General features: G+C 43.5%; 1 long non-coding RNA gene across 3 annotated transcripts in view; it reads right to left on the bottom strand.

The window, feature by feature from the left end:
- Positions 1-321: 321 nt before the first annotated feature.
- The window catches only part of LOC106147072, a 20,586-nt gene continuing 1,836 nt past the window's right edge, over positions 322-19,071 (bottom strand). The window contains exons 2-5 of one of the 3 annotated variants that reach the window (XR_001231790.1): positions 7,659-7,683; positions 2,611-2,721; positions 1,222-1,355; positions 322-404 (exon numbers count right to left, since the gene is read on the bottom strand). This is a non-coding gene — a long non-coding RNA (uncharacterized LOC106147072). Of the gene's footprint in view, positions 405-1,057; positions 1,356-2,610; positions 2,722-7,658; positions 7,684-19,071 lie in introns of those variants that run through there. The other 2 variants (XR_001231789.1, XR_001231791.1) reach the window with 2 other exon arrangements.

Here is a 19,071-nt window from a genome sequence, read left to right as displayed (position 1 = left end):
CAGTGAGTGCTTCCCCTACCTGCCCCTAGAGAGCTAAACTTTCCTCTAATTGTATGCCAGGCAAAGAGCCCCAGATCTTTTGTACTAAGACATACTTGATCCAGCCTACAGCCCAGATTTATTTGGTCTATGTTCCAATCTGTTGGGGTTACTGTAACAAAATGCCAGGGACTGGGGAATTTATAAACAATAGAAATCTAGGGGCTGGGGATTTAGCTCAGCGGCACAGCACCGGCCTGGCAAGCGCGAGGTCATGAGTTCGATTCCCGGTACCAGAAAAAAACCAAAAAAAAAAAAAAAAATAGAAATCTATTTCTCATAGTTTTGGAATCCACGATGGGGGTGGCAGCAGATTTGATGTCTGGTGAGGACCTGCTCTATGGATGGCATCTTCCAGCAGCATCCTCACGTGACAGAAAAGGAGGAAAAGACAGAACAGACAATCAGATTCCTTTCACAAGGATACTAATCCCAGGCACAAAGGTAGAGTCCTCCTGACATGATCATCACCCAAAAGCCACTGCTCTGCATAATGTTACTTTGGGAGTTAGGTTCCATTTTGAGAACTAGGGGGACAAATGTCCAGAGCAGAGACATCCAGGGGCACACCCAGCCTTCCATAGATGCATCACTGGCTTTTCTTCATGTGAAGCTCCCTGAAAAGATCTGCTCAGAATGGCCCTGCTCTGGTGGATGACCCCTGGATGACCCCTTGACAGGAGTCACATGTCTTGTGGACTTGGGGACTGAACCTCATCTGGAAGGCATCACACACTTGGGTTCAGCACATAATCCACCTTTCCAGCTTTTTTTGTGGTAGATTCCAGACACATAGTTTCAGTCTGAATGGGTAGGAAATACCCCTCACCCCACCCACTCCTGTTTTATTCATTTTCTTTTCTTTTTTGGAACAGAGTTTTTGTTTATTTATTTGCTTTTTGTTATTGCATATTTCTTTTTTTATACTTAAGTTCACTAGTACAATTTAGATATGCATAATGATCACATTCATCACAGGGAATTTCTACCTGTACAGGATATATCTGCATTCCTCTTTTTTTCAGTTTTCTAGAAATTATCTTATTCTTACTTAAAGAATTGGAACATGTTTTCTTTCTACTCTGTTGATTATCTTTTTGGATTTTTGTATGTAGCAGAACCTGGTTGGAACAGTCTCTGGAGGAGATCCGCACATCCCTCTGAGTTCCATGGCTTCCTCACCTCACAGGGGATGTTCTCACAGCCCAGTCCTGCTCTTCCTTTGGCCACGAGACTCACGAGATGACATGCATAATAAAAGATGGTCTTCTTTTTAGGCCCAAGAGGCCAAGATGTCTGGCTCCAAAAAAGTCCTGCTAATGTAAAGAGGATAAGTAATCATAGCTTCAACTACTTAATGCACATTTTAAAATAATTTCAAATGGGAATTTAAAAAAATATACAATAATATAAATAATATAATGGGAATTTATAAATAATATATTAGCATGATATTTTATTGCTATAGAATATATATTATGATAGTGTGTTATATGGTATATAAGATAGTGATGATTATTGTGGAAACGTCTCCTGAAGCTTCTGTTAGCAAATAGTACCAATCCGCATGTGCTGGCAGGAAATAAATGAATAGGGTCTGGATTGAATTAGAACCACAGGAGTTGATACCATTGCAATATCATGTGATACCATGGAGGCATCTCTTGTACATTACATACCCTGTCAGGTGACTGCAGGAATCTGATGCTCATGTTGGCACAACACGGAAATTTGCCAGTCTTTCTTAGGACAAATGAGTAGCTCTTTGTTTTATTTTTAATTTTTATTTTTATTAGCACATGTTTGTAGTTCATAGTGATTACGCTCATCTTTTTATACGCCCTTCCCCTCATGCTTCCCTGCATCCATCTCTTAGAACATTGTATGCAATTATTGATCTTTGTATGCAGGAGAATGAAGATACTGGATGGGACATATGCAGTAACCATGATATGAGGGGTGAAGGGGCTTCACAGAATCTCCTTCCTTTTCAGAGAGTGGATTGGCACTATGTGGGGAGTGGCCAGCACAGGGCAATGACGGGCTCATAAAATAAAGGGAGAAGCTAATTGCAGCCACTTGTGTGTCTTCCAGCTCTATGTGTAGGGATGCAGCTGCCTGGTCTATGGGAATTTTATCAGCCGCTCTAAGACCTCATGGATGTCCGGATACTCAGCTGACTGGCAGAGGATGACTAGACTAGCTGCTGTGGTGAAGAAGAGGTACAAAGCCCTGGTGGCTGACAGACCACATGTTCTACTGTGACCTGGTGTTCTGTGTGCTCACATGGTAGGGGTCAGGGGAGGAGCATGCTGGTGCCCGCATCATGTGCCTGAACTCTTACTCTGCAGTTTAGTTCAAGGACTGTCTAACTCCCAGAATCCAAGTATTTCATTCAGACCAATTTTTCTTACTTGGCCTCTATAATAGACTGACTTTTCCAAGAATAGCTCCAACTATGTGTACCAATCCCTGGGTTTACCCCAAGTGTGATGGTCAGACCCTCTGGCTGCTCTGTGTAACAGAGTGAAGTTGAAGGGACACTGTGCTGCTTGTGGGCCTTGTCCTTACCTGGAAGCTTTCTTTCTTCCTTGGACCCTGCATTAAGTTTGGTTATCCTGAGATATCATGCTGCGAGTCTTCCGCACTCCCCTGAGAGACCCTGGAGGAAGAGGAGATCCCCTACAGAAGAAGCAGCAAGAGACACAAGTCACCAGATATGAGAAGGAGGGAGCCAACTTGGGAGTGGATCTTCCAGACCCAGCCAGGTGAGCCTATGAAGGAGGCTTCCTACTAATCTCCTAGGCTTTGCTTTTTCTAAAAGAAGCACAGAATGCTTACCTGTGGCGTTTATAGAGAAACATGCCATGTTTGTTCCATTACCCTAAAACAAGACACTACCTTGAGAACTGAACTCCTATGACATATGTCTTGATCTTATAACAAAGATGCCCAGGCTTTCTGAACCATAACCCATGCTCATGGTTTGACAATTATAAATGCAACTAGAAAATGCAACTAAGTATTTGAAGTTGGTACTGCCCAAGAAAATATGGAAAACATGGGGGTTATGCTTAATATCTGCTGTGTTTTATGCACAAATTTTGGGCAACTTATGCATCCTCATGAAGCTCCCTTCCTCTGATATCCTCACCAGTAGAAAAAAATCCTATTTCCTCCACAGATAAAGGCAGTTAAATGAGATAATTGACATACAGTCATCAGAACACTTGGGTCATTATTGAAGTGTTCCATAAATATTGACTAATTATTATTTCTATCTCTTTTTATCCTTTTTATGCTGTCTTAAATATAGTAAATGTTCAACAAATAATTGTTAAGGGTAGTTAGTGTTGTTGATTGGAGTTTGGGGTTTATTATCTTTCTAGTCCTGTGTAAAAAAATTAGCATAAACTTAAAGGCTTCAAGAAATATCCTGCATTATCTCCTAGTTCTGTAGGTCAGAATTTCAGGAGATAAAACTGGAATATGTACTTAGGAACTCTCAAGCTGTTGGCTGAATTTGGCTCCTGTCTCAAGTCTCTGAGAAGAGGCTGTGTCTAAACTTATTCAGGTTGATAGCAGAATTCGGTTCTTTCCTGCTACCTGACATCCATTATCCAGGGACACTCTAGGGTCCTACAGGCCAATGGCATTCCTCATTTTGTGACTCTGTTTTCAAAGCCTATAATGGTCCTTTGAATATGTCTCACATTTGAACTCTGTCTAACTCTTGCTTTGAAAGGGCTTACATGGTTAGGGTAAGGCCCACCCAGATTATGTCCCTATCTGAACATCAACTGATTAGTAATTTTACCCATATTAGCAAAATACCTTTGCTGTTCAACTTAGTCATGGGAGCAACACTGGTGAAGAGAGTATGAGAGCCACCATATAATTCTGCCCACCACAACCCAAGCCTAGCCTTGTAATTCACATTCCTCTCACCTAAAACTTTTCCCATTCCCTCTCATGGTTTCCAATGGTCTCATCACATGACGACGTAATTAAAAATCCAAAATGTCACAAAAATCTCATCAGTTCAGAAGTCTAGATGACATCGCCTAATCATTAAACCCAGTGTGGACAAAGCTCCTGAGTGTAATCCAGGAGGATGCTCTTGGGGCACAATTTCTACCCACTTGTGGACCTATGACCCTGGACAGGAGGTATTGCTTCCAGTACTCTCAACTTACAGTGGCAGAGAGGATAACAGTTATGTACAGTCTGGTCCAAGAATGGAAGATAAAACAGTAGTCTATCCAACCAGCTTTACAAACCAGCTGAGCAAAATCCACTAAGTCTCAAGGCCTGGAAATCTGTGTCTCAGGGCCTGGGTCTCTGCCTCCATTCTCTGGGCTGGGGACTCAGTCCTCTGAGTCATACTCCATTTTCTGCAAAAAGTAATATGTGTTTGCAGCTGAATGATTTTATCAATATACAATCTTATCACTAGTGGAGGCTAAAGACCCAGACTGAACAGATCCCTGCAAACACTATTGTTGTCCTATATGTGCATACCTATGATAGAGGCAAACGTATAAATTAGACTCAGAAGGAGATTCACAGCACCAAATAATAAAATAGAACAACTGTAATAGCATACTATAACAAAAGTTATGTGAATGTGGTCTCTCACTCTTTGTGACTTTATCTCAAAATATCTATTTTTACCTTCTCAATAAAAGAAGCATTTACTGATTCTGTTTGGCACACCTGAATTGAAAACATCACTATTTTTGTGTTTGGGGGCCATTATAAATAAATAATGGTTACTTGAACACAGGCACTGATCACATGTCACCTGATCTAATAACTGACATACCTACTAAGTGACTAACAGGAGGGTAGCACATACAATGTGGATACTCTGAATAAAGGAATGATTCTTAGAGCAGATGGGACAGAATGGGTCATCAAAAGATTTCTTCACACTACTCAAAACAATATATGACTTAGAATTAATGAATTATGTACTTCCAGAATTTTCTATTTAATTTCAACCTGCAGTTGACCTCAGGTGACAGAAAGCATGGACAGCAAAATCACAAATAAGAGAGGACTAATGTATAAATCCCATTTAGTCAGAGCTGGCAGTATTTCTGCATGTATAATTTTTCAAATAAATTTGTGGACCATATATGTATTTTCACTGAGTTTTGTTCTAGTAGTCAAACATTTGTACATAGGAATCTTTTTTTAGTAATCCCTTCTCTATCTTTGGCTTTAACCAAGAGGACTGAAAAAGATACAATTTCCAGAGGCCCCCTGGTTTGACTGAATAATATCTATCTCTTATAGGCATCCTTTATGTAGCTGAATGCACTGAACCTTTGAGATTGCCAGAGTTTCCACAAAGAGCTAAACAGTCACATACCCAGTCTTCTCTCTGTGCTATACTTTTGTGCCTATTTAAGCTGCAGTCTCAGGAGAGGCCACTGCAGGTCTCCAGGTAAAAGTAGTCATCTCAGGCAGTGGGCTGGGCTGCTCCTTTATTGTATGGGACCTCATGAGATAACCCCTAGTCCAGTGACTGACAGAAGAACTGGTGGGGCTCAGTACTCAGTTACACTGGCTGCTATGGCTGATGACCTCAGAATGATGCAGAGCAGAATCAGCAAAGACTGAGGACAACCAGGACAACCAGGAGGAAGCTAGGAGTAGACTCTTGAGAGTCCTTTCCCAGAGCAGCCACCTAGGGCACCTTGAGCTCCCCCAGCACTGTGACATGTCAACCACCAGGGGAGCTCAGCCTTCAGGACCAGGGCTGTCATGCAGCTGGTCACATCCACAGACTCTCCTCAGCACAGGACACAGGAGAACAGGTCTCCACGTGGAAGAACAGGTCTCCACATACACCAGGGTGTTTGTATAAACAGGTTAGGCAGCGGGAATGAACTTTATCACTTACAGGGTGGCGGAACCCTCCCAAATCCAGGATCTCAGAAGCCCACCAAGGGTTGACCTTCAAGCAGGTTTACTCTAAGGAGAGCAGTCAGGTTTTGTTGACTCTCATGATGAAATTTAAGAATTTGAGGTCCTCAGCTTCATAGGTCCCTGTTCCAACTTTCAGGGTCCAATTCCTTCCCAATTGGTGCTCTAGTAATAAGAGAACTTGTAAGGGCAGAAATTTAATTTGCTCAATACATTTGCCATTATAAAAGAAGACACCAGGTTTGGTTGGTTGCTACAATTAGGGGGTACTTCTAGCATTTGGGAGGAAGAAAATGGAGATGCTAGACAGCCCACAGAAAGAATTGCTCCTCACTTCACATAACTTTTAAATGTCACTTAGATTTTCATGTAGATGGAGAAACATGTTTCTGACTATCTGAGGCCATAGCCTAACCCTTCACATGTAAATATAAGGGATACTCTTACATGACTCTAAAATACATTTGAATTTTCCAAGAATATATCTAGGGTGTAACATAAGAGGAAACTATTCTCTATTTTGCAAGGAACTTTACCAAGAGTAGTTCATTTCAGAAAATCACGTACCCCCTGTATACTTAACTTCTGCTGCCTAAAAAATCCCCCCAAATTCAGCAGCTTGAAGTGGTCCCCTCCTCAGCTCTCACAGCACCTGAGGGTCCGGAATTCAGAAAGAGCAGCTGGGCTCTGTCCTGTGGTGTCCAGGGCCTCTTCTGGGAGCCTTGAAGCACAGGCAAGTTTTTCCTGAAAGCCGTTACCATGTCACAGGTATGGTGGTGCATGCTGCCTGCTGGGTTTTGTCTGGAACACCAACATGTGGCCTGTTCCGGAGTCCTTGGCTTCCTTACAGCAAGGTCTCTAGGATCCAAGCATGAATGCTCAAGACAAGGGTGAACCCCTTCCAAGCCATCTGTCCCACTCTCCTCCACTCCCACCCTTGGCCGAAGCATAGATTGTTACTCCGTCCCTCTCTGAAATTGGCCTTCAGTGAGAAATTCAGGGTTTTCCCCCATCTCTCCCACCACCTGGATCAAGGGTGCTGCTTTTTCCCTCCTCCTCCCCTTTGTCGCACTGTTGCGCCCCCCAGCACGTCCCACGACCCTTCCTTCCTTTGGCCAGAAGCCATCAGGTAAGGTTGGAAAGAGTCTCTGACCTCCCTCATCTAGCTTTGGAACCACATTCCTTTATTCTCCACCAGCCTGGGAAATGAGTATCGGGTCCTGGCTCTGCCTCCTGCTGTCACCGTCAGCTGATGTCTTAGCTCAGGTGTGATGAGGTGAACAGAGCAGTCGCTAGGGTGGTGCAGACCTGCCAGCACCCCTCGTCCCTGGTGGGCATACCGGGAGCAAGGCCGCACAAGGACACTTGTAAGCACACGTGGTTCCTCTGGGTTGTTCCCTCTCCCCAGCCCACCTCACTTTGAAACATTGAAGAAGGTTTGCACGGGCTTTCATCCTGCCGCCCTTGCCTCCTTCTGGGTCTAGCATGCAGTCTGACAACTGGAACAGAAGAACCCAGCCTGGCACGGACTTTGGCTTTGGTGCTGCTGCTTCTTATGCTCAGCGGGGACTAAGGAGCGGCTCTGTGTGCCGCGGGTCCTGGGCTGGCGGCCTGGCCTCCTGGCACCTGCTACGTTTTCCCACTTGCTGTTCAGGACCACTAAATGCTGAAATGTGGATGCCTACCGAAATAAAGGCCATTCAGGGTGTTCTGAAAAAAAAAAAAAAAAAAAAAGATGGGGGTGGAAGCCATGTGACCTTTATGGTCCACCTTAGAGTACCCCAGAATCAGCTCCTTGCAGTTACAGAGATTCTCCTGGGGAAAGGCGTGGGACTGCCTCACCTCTTGGGGAGGGAAGTCAGCATTGCCCGTGAGAACAGTTTGTGGGCTTCAATATCCTTTGTATGTTTCATCACCTTTATCAAACACAAGGTACAATAGAAAATGCAGTGAATGTTTAAACTTAAAAATGTATCATGTAAATGTTGTACCGTGAGATCATAATATTAAGTGAAATAAATCAGGCACACAAGCTTAAATACTCATGATTTCTCTTATATGAGAGGCCAAAGTATAAATAAATTAAAGAGCAAAATAAAAGATAGTAGGAAACAGGGAGATCTTTTGCAAAAGAGGAGGAGACGCAGAGATGGAGGGAGGAGGAGGAAGGTGGTGAAAAAAAGAACTAAGCTGTGTCATGCATGGAGCAGCTCCCCACAAGGAATGTGATCGATCCGTACTGCAAATATGAACTCATAGAAATACAAAACTTTAAAGTTTATTGTAATAAAAGATACATTGTGAGAAATCTTCCTCAAAATATCTCCCTTGCTTTGAGCATACGTATCTCATTGTCCTTGCTACTTTCCTGGAAGTCCTTTTTCACGTCTTTATTTCTGCTGACATGGCTACCTCAGTATCCTGAATCAACTCAAAACTTTTACGTTTCAGGTCATTTTGACTTGGGGGAAGGTCCAGACAACTCCTGGTGCGAGATCTGGTGAATAAAGTGAATGAGGACACATGATAGTTTTTACGAGCCTGACTTTCCACTGAATGGCACTCTGCAGCAGCACTCATTGTATTTTTCTCACATCTTGTAGACACACTCACAAAAGATGATTCCAAAACTGCTTCAGAAAATGGCAAGAATGATGGGATAAGTGTGTGTGAAGTGAGAGGGAGCATTTTGAGGGATATTAATGTGCCTTTATCATAAATATTTTAAACCAGTCATTCACCCTGTATTTTGATCACACCGCATGCAATCTGCCCCAGCCCCCAAGCAAAAGCTCTGCTAAAGATTAGAAGTGGGGGAAGACCCATGTGAACTGAGAAAGAAAACAGAACTCTGTGCAGGGGTGCAAACCACTAAAGCAATAGCACAGCTGACTCTCCAGGGCTGTGGTAGTGATTGAAATCTCTTAAGATCTAGGGTCAACATTCAATGTTTATCTTGAAGGAAAGAGTCTTAGATGCCATGTGCTCTGTTTCAGCACTGAACACTCACTTGGCAATTAGTGTCTTTGTGTTTCTGAAATAATCACATTCATCCTCTTTTGGAAGCAGTGTGAAGAAAAGCCTATTTAGTTCGTAATTCTTGCTCTGTGCTCTGAGTCCTGGGAAAGAGTGTGTGTTTGTGTGTGTGGGGGGGAGAGAGAGAGAGAGAGAGAGAGAAAGAGAGAGAGAGAAATACAAAATAAGAACTGTGTCCAGTTGAGCAGTTGCTTGTGGTGTGGTTAAGTTGCTGTATAGCTGACTGCTGACCATACCAGTTGCCTCCCGCCCCTCCACTTTGCCCTTTGTGAAGTGGGTATGCTGCCCTGACTACCTCAGCCTGTGCCACCACATGGCACCCAGCTTCTCCTTGAGAACCAAGCTCACCACCAGGAGTTGCACAGAAAGCGTAAGTTTTCCAACTGTGAACCTGGAAACTTCTTCCTCTGTGCCAATGAACCAGGGTGGCCTGGGTAGGTTACCGTGAACAACAGCACTTCCCATCTCACCCAAACCCAGCAGGACGTGTTATCCTCTGAAGTTCACTCTGTGCACAGTAGGCATTCAATAAACACTTGTCAGTGGGAGGATCAGTGGGACAATGCAGAGCCTTAGCTGTTTCCTCACTTTCTGCCTTCCCCGAGCAGCAGAGCTAGGGCTGGCAGAGCTGCAGCCAGCCAAGGGCCTGTGCCTGCGGCAAGTCTCAGCAGGCCTAGCTCAGGCAGCCTTGCATTTCCACACCTTGGGATTACCATCAGACCCAGGCAGCACAGAGAAGCCAAACAACTGTATTCTCAGAGGCCTTGAACTGAATAAAGACTTCGTCCTCAAACTGTCTGTTTCCATCTTCAGGTGTGAGCTTGCATCATGCGCTACCTGAAATCAACATGCATTACAACAGCAGCTCCGGGAGCCAGCAGGTGAGCTAGTCCTCAGGAGCTGGGCGCCAGATGTGACCGGGTCAGTGTAATTAGTTCTTCTGCTGTTCTCACAGGCTCTCCACCCTGGCTTTGAAAGTGTCTCCTGGAAACACAGCATTGAAATAGCCCAAGAGCCACGCCACGGTAGCAGGCTCTGTATAACCAGCCCCTTGGCCACTGTGCTTCTATGAGATGCAGCTTCGGTTTTCCATCTTCAGCCTCCTCCCCCAGTGCTGTTCAGGCTCCTAGCGGCCCTCTCTGTTCCTTAGGGAAATCCTTCCATGCTGTGGCTCTGTGTGTGCTGTTGAAGAAATCCCAGAGGAGACTCAGCCCCTGCAGCCACTCTGCAAGCAGCTGTCTGCAACCTTGAAAGGTCCCCGGCCACATGCATCACTGTGCTTCACCCAGATAGCGTGGATGCTTCTCTTCCAGGATGACAGGAGCACACACTGCTTCTTGTGTAACAGTGGTCCATTTCTATGTTTTTCAAAGTCCTGTATAAATTCTCAATATTATACTTAAACACAGATTTTGTGCCAGCAGAATGGGGGTCAACACATAGTCTCTATTTTCTAATTTAATCTTTCTCCTTTGTCCAGTGATGACTTTTTAAGGAATTTGCCTATTCTCCCCCTAAAGCTATGAAGGAAAGTTCAGATGGGAGAGCAGAGTGAAAGAGAAATAAAAGGAAGAGAGCCAGATGTGTTGGCGTACTCCGGTAATCCCAGCACTCGGGATTCGGGCCTCAAATTCGAGGCCAGCCTGGACTACACAGTGAGTCCGAGGCCAGCCTGAACTACCAAGCAAGATCCTGTCTCAACAAACAAACAAACAAATAGGGAAGAGAACTCTCAACTCTTAGACTTCAAGAAAAATTTTTGCAAAATAATTGAATGAGTTGGTCCCAAAGCCTCAGAAGGTTCTCAGTCTGTCTCCCAGTGAACTGGGAAGAAGTGTGGGGACTCTTGCAGGGGTGCAGACCTCCCTTTTGAAGGTGGAGTGTAGCAGTTATGGGCTGCATAGAAGCTGCATAAAGGCAAAATAACCCAACCCTAGCCCCACCCCAAGGAACACTCAGAAGACAAGTCAGTAGAGTCCTGAGGCTACCTAGTCACCAGTGACATCCAGTGTGTCACCTTTGGCCCTTTCCTGGTTGGAGTGAATGTCCTTTTAGACCTGGGACATCCTCCTTAAGCACATCTGGCCTGCCTTTGGGTGACCTAAAGAGGAAACTGAGTTGTGTAACCAGACATTTTTCCTATTCAGCCACCTCCATGCTTGTAAAACAGACCTGAGGAACTGCACTCACACTAAGAAATCAGCAATCTTTATCTATCTCTTCAGGAATCTTTTTGTCCCTGTGAAATCAGAAATTCTGACCACAGTGGAGTCAAGCATGCACTTGGCTAGTGCCTGAGTCAGAAGTCGGGGCCTGATAATTCCAGTCAAGCAAGGGCATTTCCATTTGACTTACCAGGATTGTGAGATGATCTTGGCCTATAATTCATCAAATAAAACTAATCCTATTCCCTAAGCACAATTCGCACCCTTGATTTATACACATAATATATAAATTTATTTGCTATATTGCAAGTGATTGATGTACATGAAGTGCTCAGTGTATCGCTTAAATGTCAACAATCAGGGCACAGGGGTGAGGCACGTGGTAGTGAGGCTTCAGTTTAGGGAACCAAAATAATTCTTGTTACTTGATTGGAAAAAGGTATAATACTCAGAATCATGAGTGTTTAAAAAACCCCTGGAGGAACAGCCTTTGGCTGTGATTCCTGGAATGACCCTTGGAACAGTGAGAATCACCACTGCCTGTAAGGTCACTGCTGGGGCCAGGCCAGGCGGGGTATGGCTGATGCCCCAACACATCAAGACTTGAGCTGATATCAGAGCAGGGACCCTGGGAAAGCTCTTGGAGAAATCCATGACCTCTCTGAGCCCTCAACAAAAGAGAAGCCACAGGAAGGGGCCCAACCCCAATCCTTGCCAATCCTGCTCACAAGTCAGCAAACTTGTCCTGTACAGGACTGGAGAGTAAACAAGTACTGGCTTTGTAGGCCAAAGTTTCTGTCACAGTGATGCCATTATAGCATCAAAGCAACCATGGAGAATGTGTGATAAATAGAAACCACAGGAAGCCAGTGCGTGGGACCAGGCTACTGCACTAGGCCCCAAAGACCAATATGAAGTTCAAAATAGAGTCACTCACCCTGAAGCTCCACATCACCAAACTCAAACTAAATCATTGCTAACCTTCTGGGAATTCAGGGATTATGAAACAAATTTTTCCAAAAAGCCAGTTTTAACTGGCATGATAATAAATGTCTTCTCAAAGAAAATGTCTTCTCTTTAATTGTAACCCACCCCCCTTAAAAAAAATGACCTAAGGAAAGCTGATGTCAACCAATCAGTTATTTTCCTATTGTTCTGTCTCCCTGCTCCTGCCTTTCAAGGATGATAACTTCAAAATGAACAATCTGCCCCTTGTTCTCTGCATCTGCTTTATTCAGACTTTTTCTATTTATAAAACCAAACTTTTCTACTCAGCTCACCAGAATATTTATTCTATTTTGTGGAATGGACTGTTGCCCAATTCTAGAATGGCAAATACAGCCAATTAAGAACTTTATACTAAACTGTTATAATTTTGTCCTTTGACAGATCTAAGCAGATGAATACTTGGTGCTCCTGTTTACAAAAACAGATGGAGAGGCAGATTTGGTCCATGGGCTATTGTTCACCAGTCCCTGCTGTGGTCAATCTAAATGGAATCTGGCTGACATCAAGAATCCTAGCTGCAAAGGAGTCTGGAAAATGCAACTTTTAGTTTTCCAGTTAAATGGCCTTGAGACCATAGAGAACTATGCTCTTGTCTTGGTGGAAATGCAGAAAAGGCTTCCTCTTGGTGGAAATGCAGAAAAGGCACTGTGCTCAGTGAAGAGTGCATAGCACTTGCAAAGGGCTGTGCTGGTTGCTCCAGTAAAGAGTCCATCTCCTCCTGAGGAGCAGTTACCACTATACTCAGACTTAGAATAACTTCCTGTCATTCTCCAACAACCATCTGTGCTCTGCTTGGGGAAGAGATACAGTCACTACCTCTGAGCACTTGCAAATCTTTGATGGTGGCATTCATCTCTACAGTTCACCCAGACTTGCCATTGACTTCAGTGTTATGGGAAGGAGGAGTCCCAGGGATTTCCCATGACCTGTTCTGCTGGAGGAGCCCTCACACTATTAGCAAGAGCTCTGACCTTGGGATTCAGCTGTTGAGTATGTCCATCTCACTAGACACTGAGGAACTAGAGAAATAACCCTCAGACTGGCTTCCAGAGCCACTGGGCCTACTGTGAAGTAGACTGGGGACAAAATAAATGAATCCCTAGCTCTCTCAACCCCACATTAACCTCCAGCCTGGGAAAGATTCATGTCCGCTCAGAGCCTAAGTTCATCAGTTCCTGAAATCTGGATTTTCTCCATTCCCCATGCATAGCCATCTTTGTTAATGGCTTCGTCCCTTTGGGGAAGGTAGAAGGAACAGTCATAGGACATTCATAAGGCAGTTTCTCAAGGTTCAAATTCAAGGGGAACCTACCCTCTCTTCCCTCGAGGATTTTCCATAGTGTCCACCCACTCAAGACTCCAGGGTATTGGCTCAGTGCTTATTAGTTGCATAGCTCCTGCCAGTTCCAGGGACACAACAACCCCATCTGGGTCAAGTGGGTCCAACTGTCTCAACCACAGTGTGGCCCCACTGCCACCTATAGCAGTCACTCTTGCCTCATCTCTGCTGGGGTCAAGGCTGTGGCATTCCTGTCCAGATCACCCTTGGGATTCACCATTCAATTGACTGTGACTACAATGTACAGATGGTTTTTGCCTTTTTGATTTCTTAAGTAAGAGAACTATGATGAAGAGTAGGTTTTTGATCCTAACATAATCTTCTTGTTTGATTTCTTGTCCCATTTACTTGTGATTGATTTCTATGAGAAACTGTACTTTTGTTGTGTTGAAGTGCTCATGGCAAACTCAAAGTTTGGAATTCATCTAAGCTGGCACCCTTTGGGGTCTTGCCTTTCCACTGTCACTGATGACAAAGCCAGGTTTTAATAGACCTCACAGAAGCACTTTCTGTAAGCAGCCAGACCTAGAGTAACCAAGGGCGACGAACCCCTCATATATCACAAATCTAGTCAGCTGAGGTCTGTGGTGTCCTAGCACACAGCTGTTGTAATTTTAAACTCTGAAAGTTCCCTAAGTCTCCAACTTGGGTGATTTGTCTGCTGCAACTGAATTCCTGGGGGGCTAACTCAGGCACAGAGTGAGGCAGGTGAGAGGACCTGAAAGTCCTGAGGCACAGACCTGGCCATGCTCATGTTTCAGTCCCTCTGCGTGGTGGGGCTGTGCTGTCAGCAGTGGGATGGAGTTCCTTCCCAGGAATAGCTTTGTGCTCAGGTCCAGAAAAGAGCAGCAAAAAGTACAGACTGTAGAACAAACCATCTCACCTCTACTATTTCCTGAGCAGCTTACTGAAATTGTGTCTGAGTTTTCTCAAGTATAAAATGTGTATAAGAGAGTATCAGCCCATTTTCTGTTGCTATAACTGAATTCAACAAACTAAGTCATTTATAAGTAAAAAATGTGTTCCTCATAGTTCCAAAAGCAGGGAAATGCAAGATAGGGGAACACATCTGGTGAATGCCTTCTTGCTGGTGGCCTGAGGCAGCACAGGCAGCAAGGGTGAGATGAAACATGGGTGCCAGAGAAAGCTCACTTTCCTCAGAAAACCAATCCCTCAATGGCCCATTAATCCATACAGAGGAAGGAGCCTCCAGCCCCCTGCACCTCCCAAAAGCCTGTCAACTGTCAACTGTGACCCTGGAGACTGAGATTCCACCACATGTCAGCAAGGGGACTCATTCAATCCATAGCAAAGAGCTTTTCTTTCTTTCTTTCTTTCTTTCTTTCTTTCTTTCTTTCTTTCTTTCTTTCTTTCTTTCTTTCTCTTTCTTTCTTTTTTTTCATAGCAAAGAGCTTTTACCTTAGAGGATTGTTTTTAAAACCAAATAAGTCAATTCACAGAAAGCACTGTGAGAACTGGCCGTCACATTTTGAGCTTGAAAGAGCAGACACATCCTTGACAGTACAATGTCAGGAATGAGAATCCACAAGACAAAGACAGAATGACAGTGCTCACCTTACCTACTCGAGCTTCCTCCTTCCTCGAAGGGATGGGGGATGGGACTGTGCTAACTCTATCTTTTGTAACTGAGCTTCTGTCCAATAAAGACCATGAATTACAACAACAACAAAGCACATTTAGTTCAAGACCAGACTCGCCTCTCAGTCTCTCTCTGTCCCAGGAGCTCCTTTTGCAAAGTGGTGGATGGGGCTCTCAATGGCTCTTAGCCCTGGGTCTCTGCTGCAGAAGAATAACCATCCCCCCATCTCTCTTCCCTGTTCTTCTCTCTCATTCCTCCTCCCTTTCTCCCTCCTAGCCTTGTTGGTTGTTGGACTGAACTGAATCTCAGCAGAACTTCTACATCATCTAGAAATTTTGAAACACTCTAATTCAAGCTACATTCTCCCTAATGCAGCCAAAAAGCTACTGCTAATGGCAACATGATTTGTGACAGCAGAGTGACCCTTTCTGAGCTGTCCCTTGTCAGTTTTCCTGAGGTTCCCCTGAGGGTTCCCAGTCAGGCCCACTCTCCCTCCACAGGCTTTTTCTCTGAGATCCAGGGCCCCAGCATGGCAGCTGCATGATCTGTCTTCAAGTTTACTCCACTCAGTACTCCATGCTCACCAGAGGACATGGGCTTGGTGCAAAGAGATGCAAGCACTCTGAAGTCATGTGGATAGGCCACTGAGAGCTATGTTGGTATCCACATGCAGGGGGACCACAAGCACCAAGGATGCATAAAATGAAGAAACAGAGAGAAGAGAGCAGGGATACAGCAATGGTGGGTAAGCTGGGCTAGCCTGATTCTCCCAAGGGTGGCAAAGATTTTTCACAAGCCATCTGAATGAAGGTAACAGAGAAAAACAAGCCCATAAATAATTAAAAACATGGCCTGGGAGCAAAAGAAAAACAAAGAGTTGCCCCTACATTTGCGGTCCGTCCTTCACAAAGTGACAGCTACTTCCAGAAGATGAAGTGCAGAGGAGCCAAGGGGATGCAGAGAGCTCCTGACAGCTTCTCACTCTGGGGATGAACGGGGAGTCCAGGATCCACAGAGGACAGGCGAGCCACGAACCATGCCATGCCACACTGAGGCCGCAAAGTGCTCCATGTTAGAACTGAGCTGCTCCACTTGTCAGTTGTCTCTTGTAGGACTGAAATCTTGGCTCCAAGTTCTCTGTGAAATGGATGATGATGAACCTGAGCTGCTCAGGGTTGCCCCATAGGACCAAACACAAGTCTTTCCTGTGTTCAAACGCAGCAAACTAGGCCTTGAATTATTTCTACTACTTTTCATGTACGATATCTGTATCTCAATCAGAAATAAGCAAATACACATGCAGCAAAGGCACAAAAGTATAAACCCCGAAAAGTGATAGCAAATAGAAGTAGTATAGAACGTTGAGTTGAACACCTTAAATATACACAATTTTTAAAAGGAAAGAAAGTAGAAGCTAATTGTCATTAAAACCAGGCTTTGAAAATAGCTAGTTTTTATTTTGGAAACTGTTAATTAATTATCTATCAAAGACAGAATACTATAATGAAGCCTCATATGCAAATTATATCTTCAACAATGACAAACACACACACAACACATACACATTTTTGGGGGGTATTTTAAAACAAATCCTACAATTAATATTGTTTCACTCTAAGGGCTTCAGTATATAATTCTAAAACCTAGTCATTATACTCAAAATAGTATTATCTCAATGAAAATGCCTTTAATATTGATGTGATACTTCATGGTATGTAGATAGCACAGCATTTGCAGCAAGCTCACCATAGATACATATTCAGATGGCTTCCTTTGTTTTTCTACTACAGTAAATGCCCAGGAATATCTTTGAGAAGTATTATTGCCTAGCAATGTTAATGCTGAACATCCCCCAAAGTCCGTGTGTTAAACGCCAGTCCTCCAGGTTGGCACTACTGGGAGGCAGAGGGACTTTAGGAGGTGGAGCCATGTGGGAGGAAGTTAAGTCATTGGTGTACCCTTAAAGGAGACTGTGAGTCTCTGGCTCCTTCTTTTCCTCTGACATGCACCACCATCTTGGTGTACTGCCTTCCCACTGACCCAAAACAATGGGACCAGCCAACCACAGGCAGACAATCCAACACTGTGAACCAAAACAAACCTTTTCTTCTTATAATTGATTATCTAGGGTATTTTGTTATAATAACAGAAAGTTAACTGATGTAGACATATATTTCCATACATCGTTGTAAAATAATTGTTAACAATAGGATTTTTACTTCATAGAGTCTACACATTTTTTGGATTTCTTCCCCTAACAGTAGCATTAGTGACTCTCCTAGCCACAAAATCAGTGAGTACCACTTTTTCTAACCCCTTTCCACTTTTGGAAATTTATAGATTATTTAAATCTGATAGCAAATGCTGTACTAATTTTAGTTATTTTGAGAGTTTTGGTGTCCCCCTACTTTTTTCATCCCCTCTTGCCTTTCCAATATCTTTTGCCTGTTCAATATTTTTAAATTGATTTGTTGTTGTTTGCTTTTTTTTCTTCTTAGAAGTTCTTGTAGGGAATGGTGGTACAAGCCTGTAATCCCAGCACTTGGGAGGCTGAGGCAGGAGCATAACTGCAAATCTGAGGCCAGCCTGGGCTACAAAGTGAGTTCAAGGCCAGTCTGAACTGCATAGCAAAACCCCCTGTATTAAAAAAAAAGTTCTTCATATATAAGATACATTAAATATTTTTCCAAATACATCACAATGTTATACTGTATTCTTTTTTATTTATTCTAATATCATTTGTTGCACAGAAATGTTTAGTTTCTATAGTGAAATCTATTACTCTTTGCCTTATGGCCTTTAAGAATTGTTTCTTGAGAAAGTCTTCCTCATTGCAAGGCTAGGCAATATTATTCTGCTTTTTCTTCTAATATTTTTATGTTTGTTTTATATTGAACTGTTTAAGCCTTCTGAACTTTATTGTATGGAGCAAGGTAGGGGTGTCTATATTTTCTTCTAAGTGAATGATTGTTTACCTATCCATAATACATTTCTGCTTCCTCCTCACTAGTATACTTCCAGACTTGTTTAGGATGCAAACCTCTCTGCCATGTTCTTCAGAGCAAGCTGATCCCACTCTAGCTAGGGAATATGCTAAGCTACCTAAGCCCATTAACTCTTCCCAGACTTGGTTTCAAAGGTGAGTCTGTGTCCCAAATCTGGTGAGAGAGGATGTGACGACAGCTGTACTGGGGCCTTTGGGGAAGCTCTTCCTTGCTCTTCTGGGTAAACATGGAAAGTTTCATCCCTTCTTCCTCGGGTAGGGCCCCTGAGTGACTGGCAGGCCCAGGTGAGTTGCAGAATCCAACCAGCTGATGAAGAGGGGCGGGCACAGCAAAGACGGCTAGAGGAACGAGGGCCAGAGTGGCTGGACACAGAGGGTCCTACAGCTTCACATCTCCACAGCCCATCCTCCAGGAAAACTGTGTGGCCCTCCTTTCTGTTGTAAACATGTCTTGTTAAATTTATTCCCATTTGTATAGGTTTTATTGTTATAAAAGAATGGCTTCCCATTAGATTTCTAATGGGAAATAGAATTCATATGATTATTCATATTTTTGTAAACTACTTATTCTTATTTGTTTTGTGTACAGAGTTACCTTAATTCAATTTTTAAAATTTAGGCTGTTAGATTTTACAAACCTGCAATTTTATCATCTACAAGTAAAGATAATGTTTATTCTCCTAATCTAAACTTAGTATGAATTACTTACTTTTTCTTATTTTGTTCCATCTGTTAATTCCTCAAAGTACTGTTGTTACTACTGTTACCACTACTACTACTACTACTCATAATAATAATAATGACGATATTGCAAATAACAGTGGTGATTGGGGAAATGTTCTGATGATTTTAACATTAGCAGAAAGTATGAATTTAGGGAAAGCATTACAATTCTAAAAATAGGGGCTGGGGATTTAGCTCAGCGGCAAAGCGCCTGCCTGGCAAG

The sequence above is a fragment of the Chinchilla lanigera genome, unplaced genomic scaffold (assembly GCF_000276665.1).
Source record: "Chinchilla lanigera isolate Chin_1 unplaced genomic scaffold, ChiLan1.0 scaffold00114, whole genome shotgun sequence".
Classification (NCBI taxonomy): Eukaryota; Metazoa; Chordata; class Mammalia; order Rodentia; family Chinchillidae; genus Chinchilla; species Chinchilla lanigera.
This window is presented reverse-complemented; position numbering and strand designations above follow the sequence as displayed.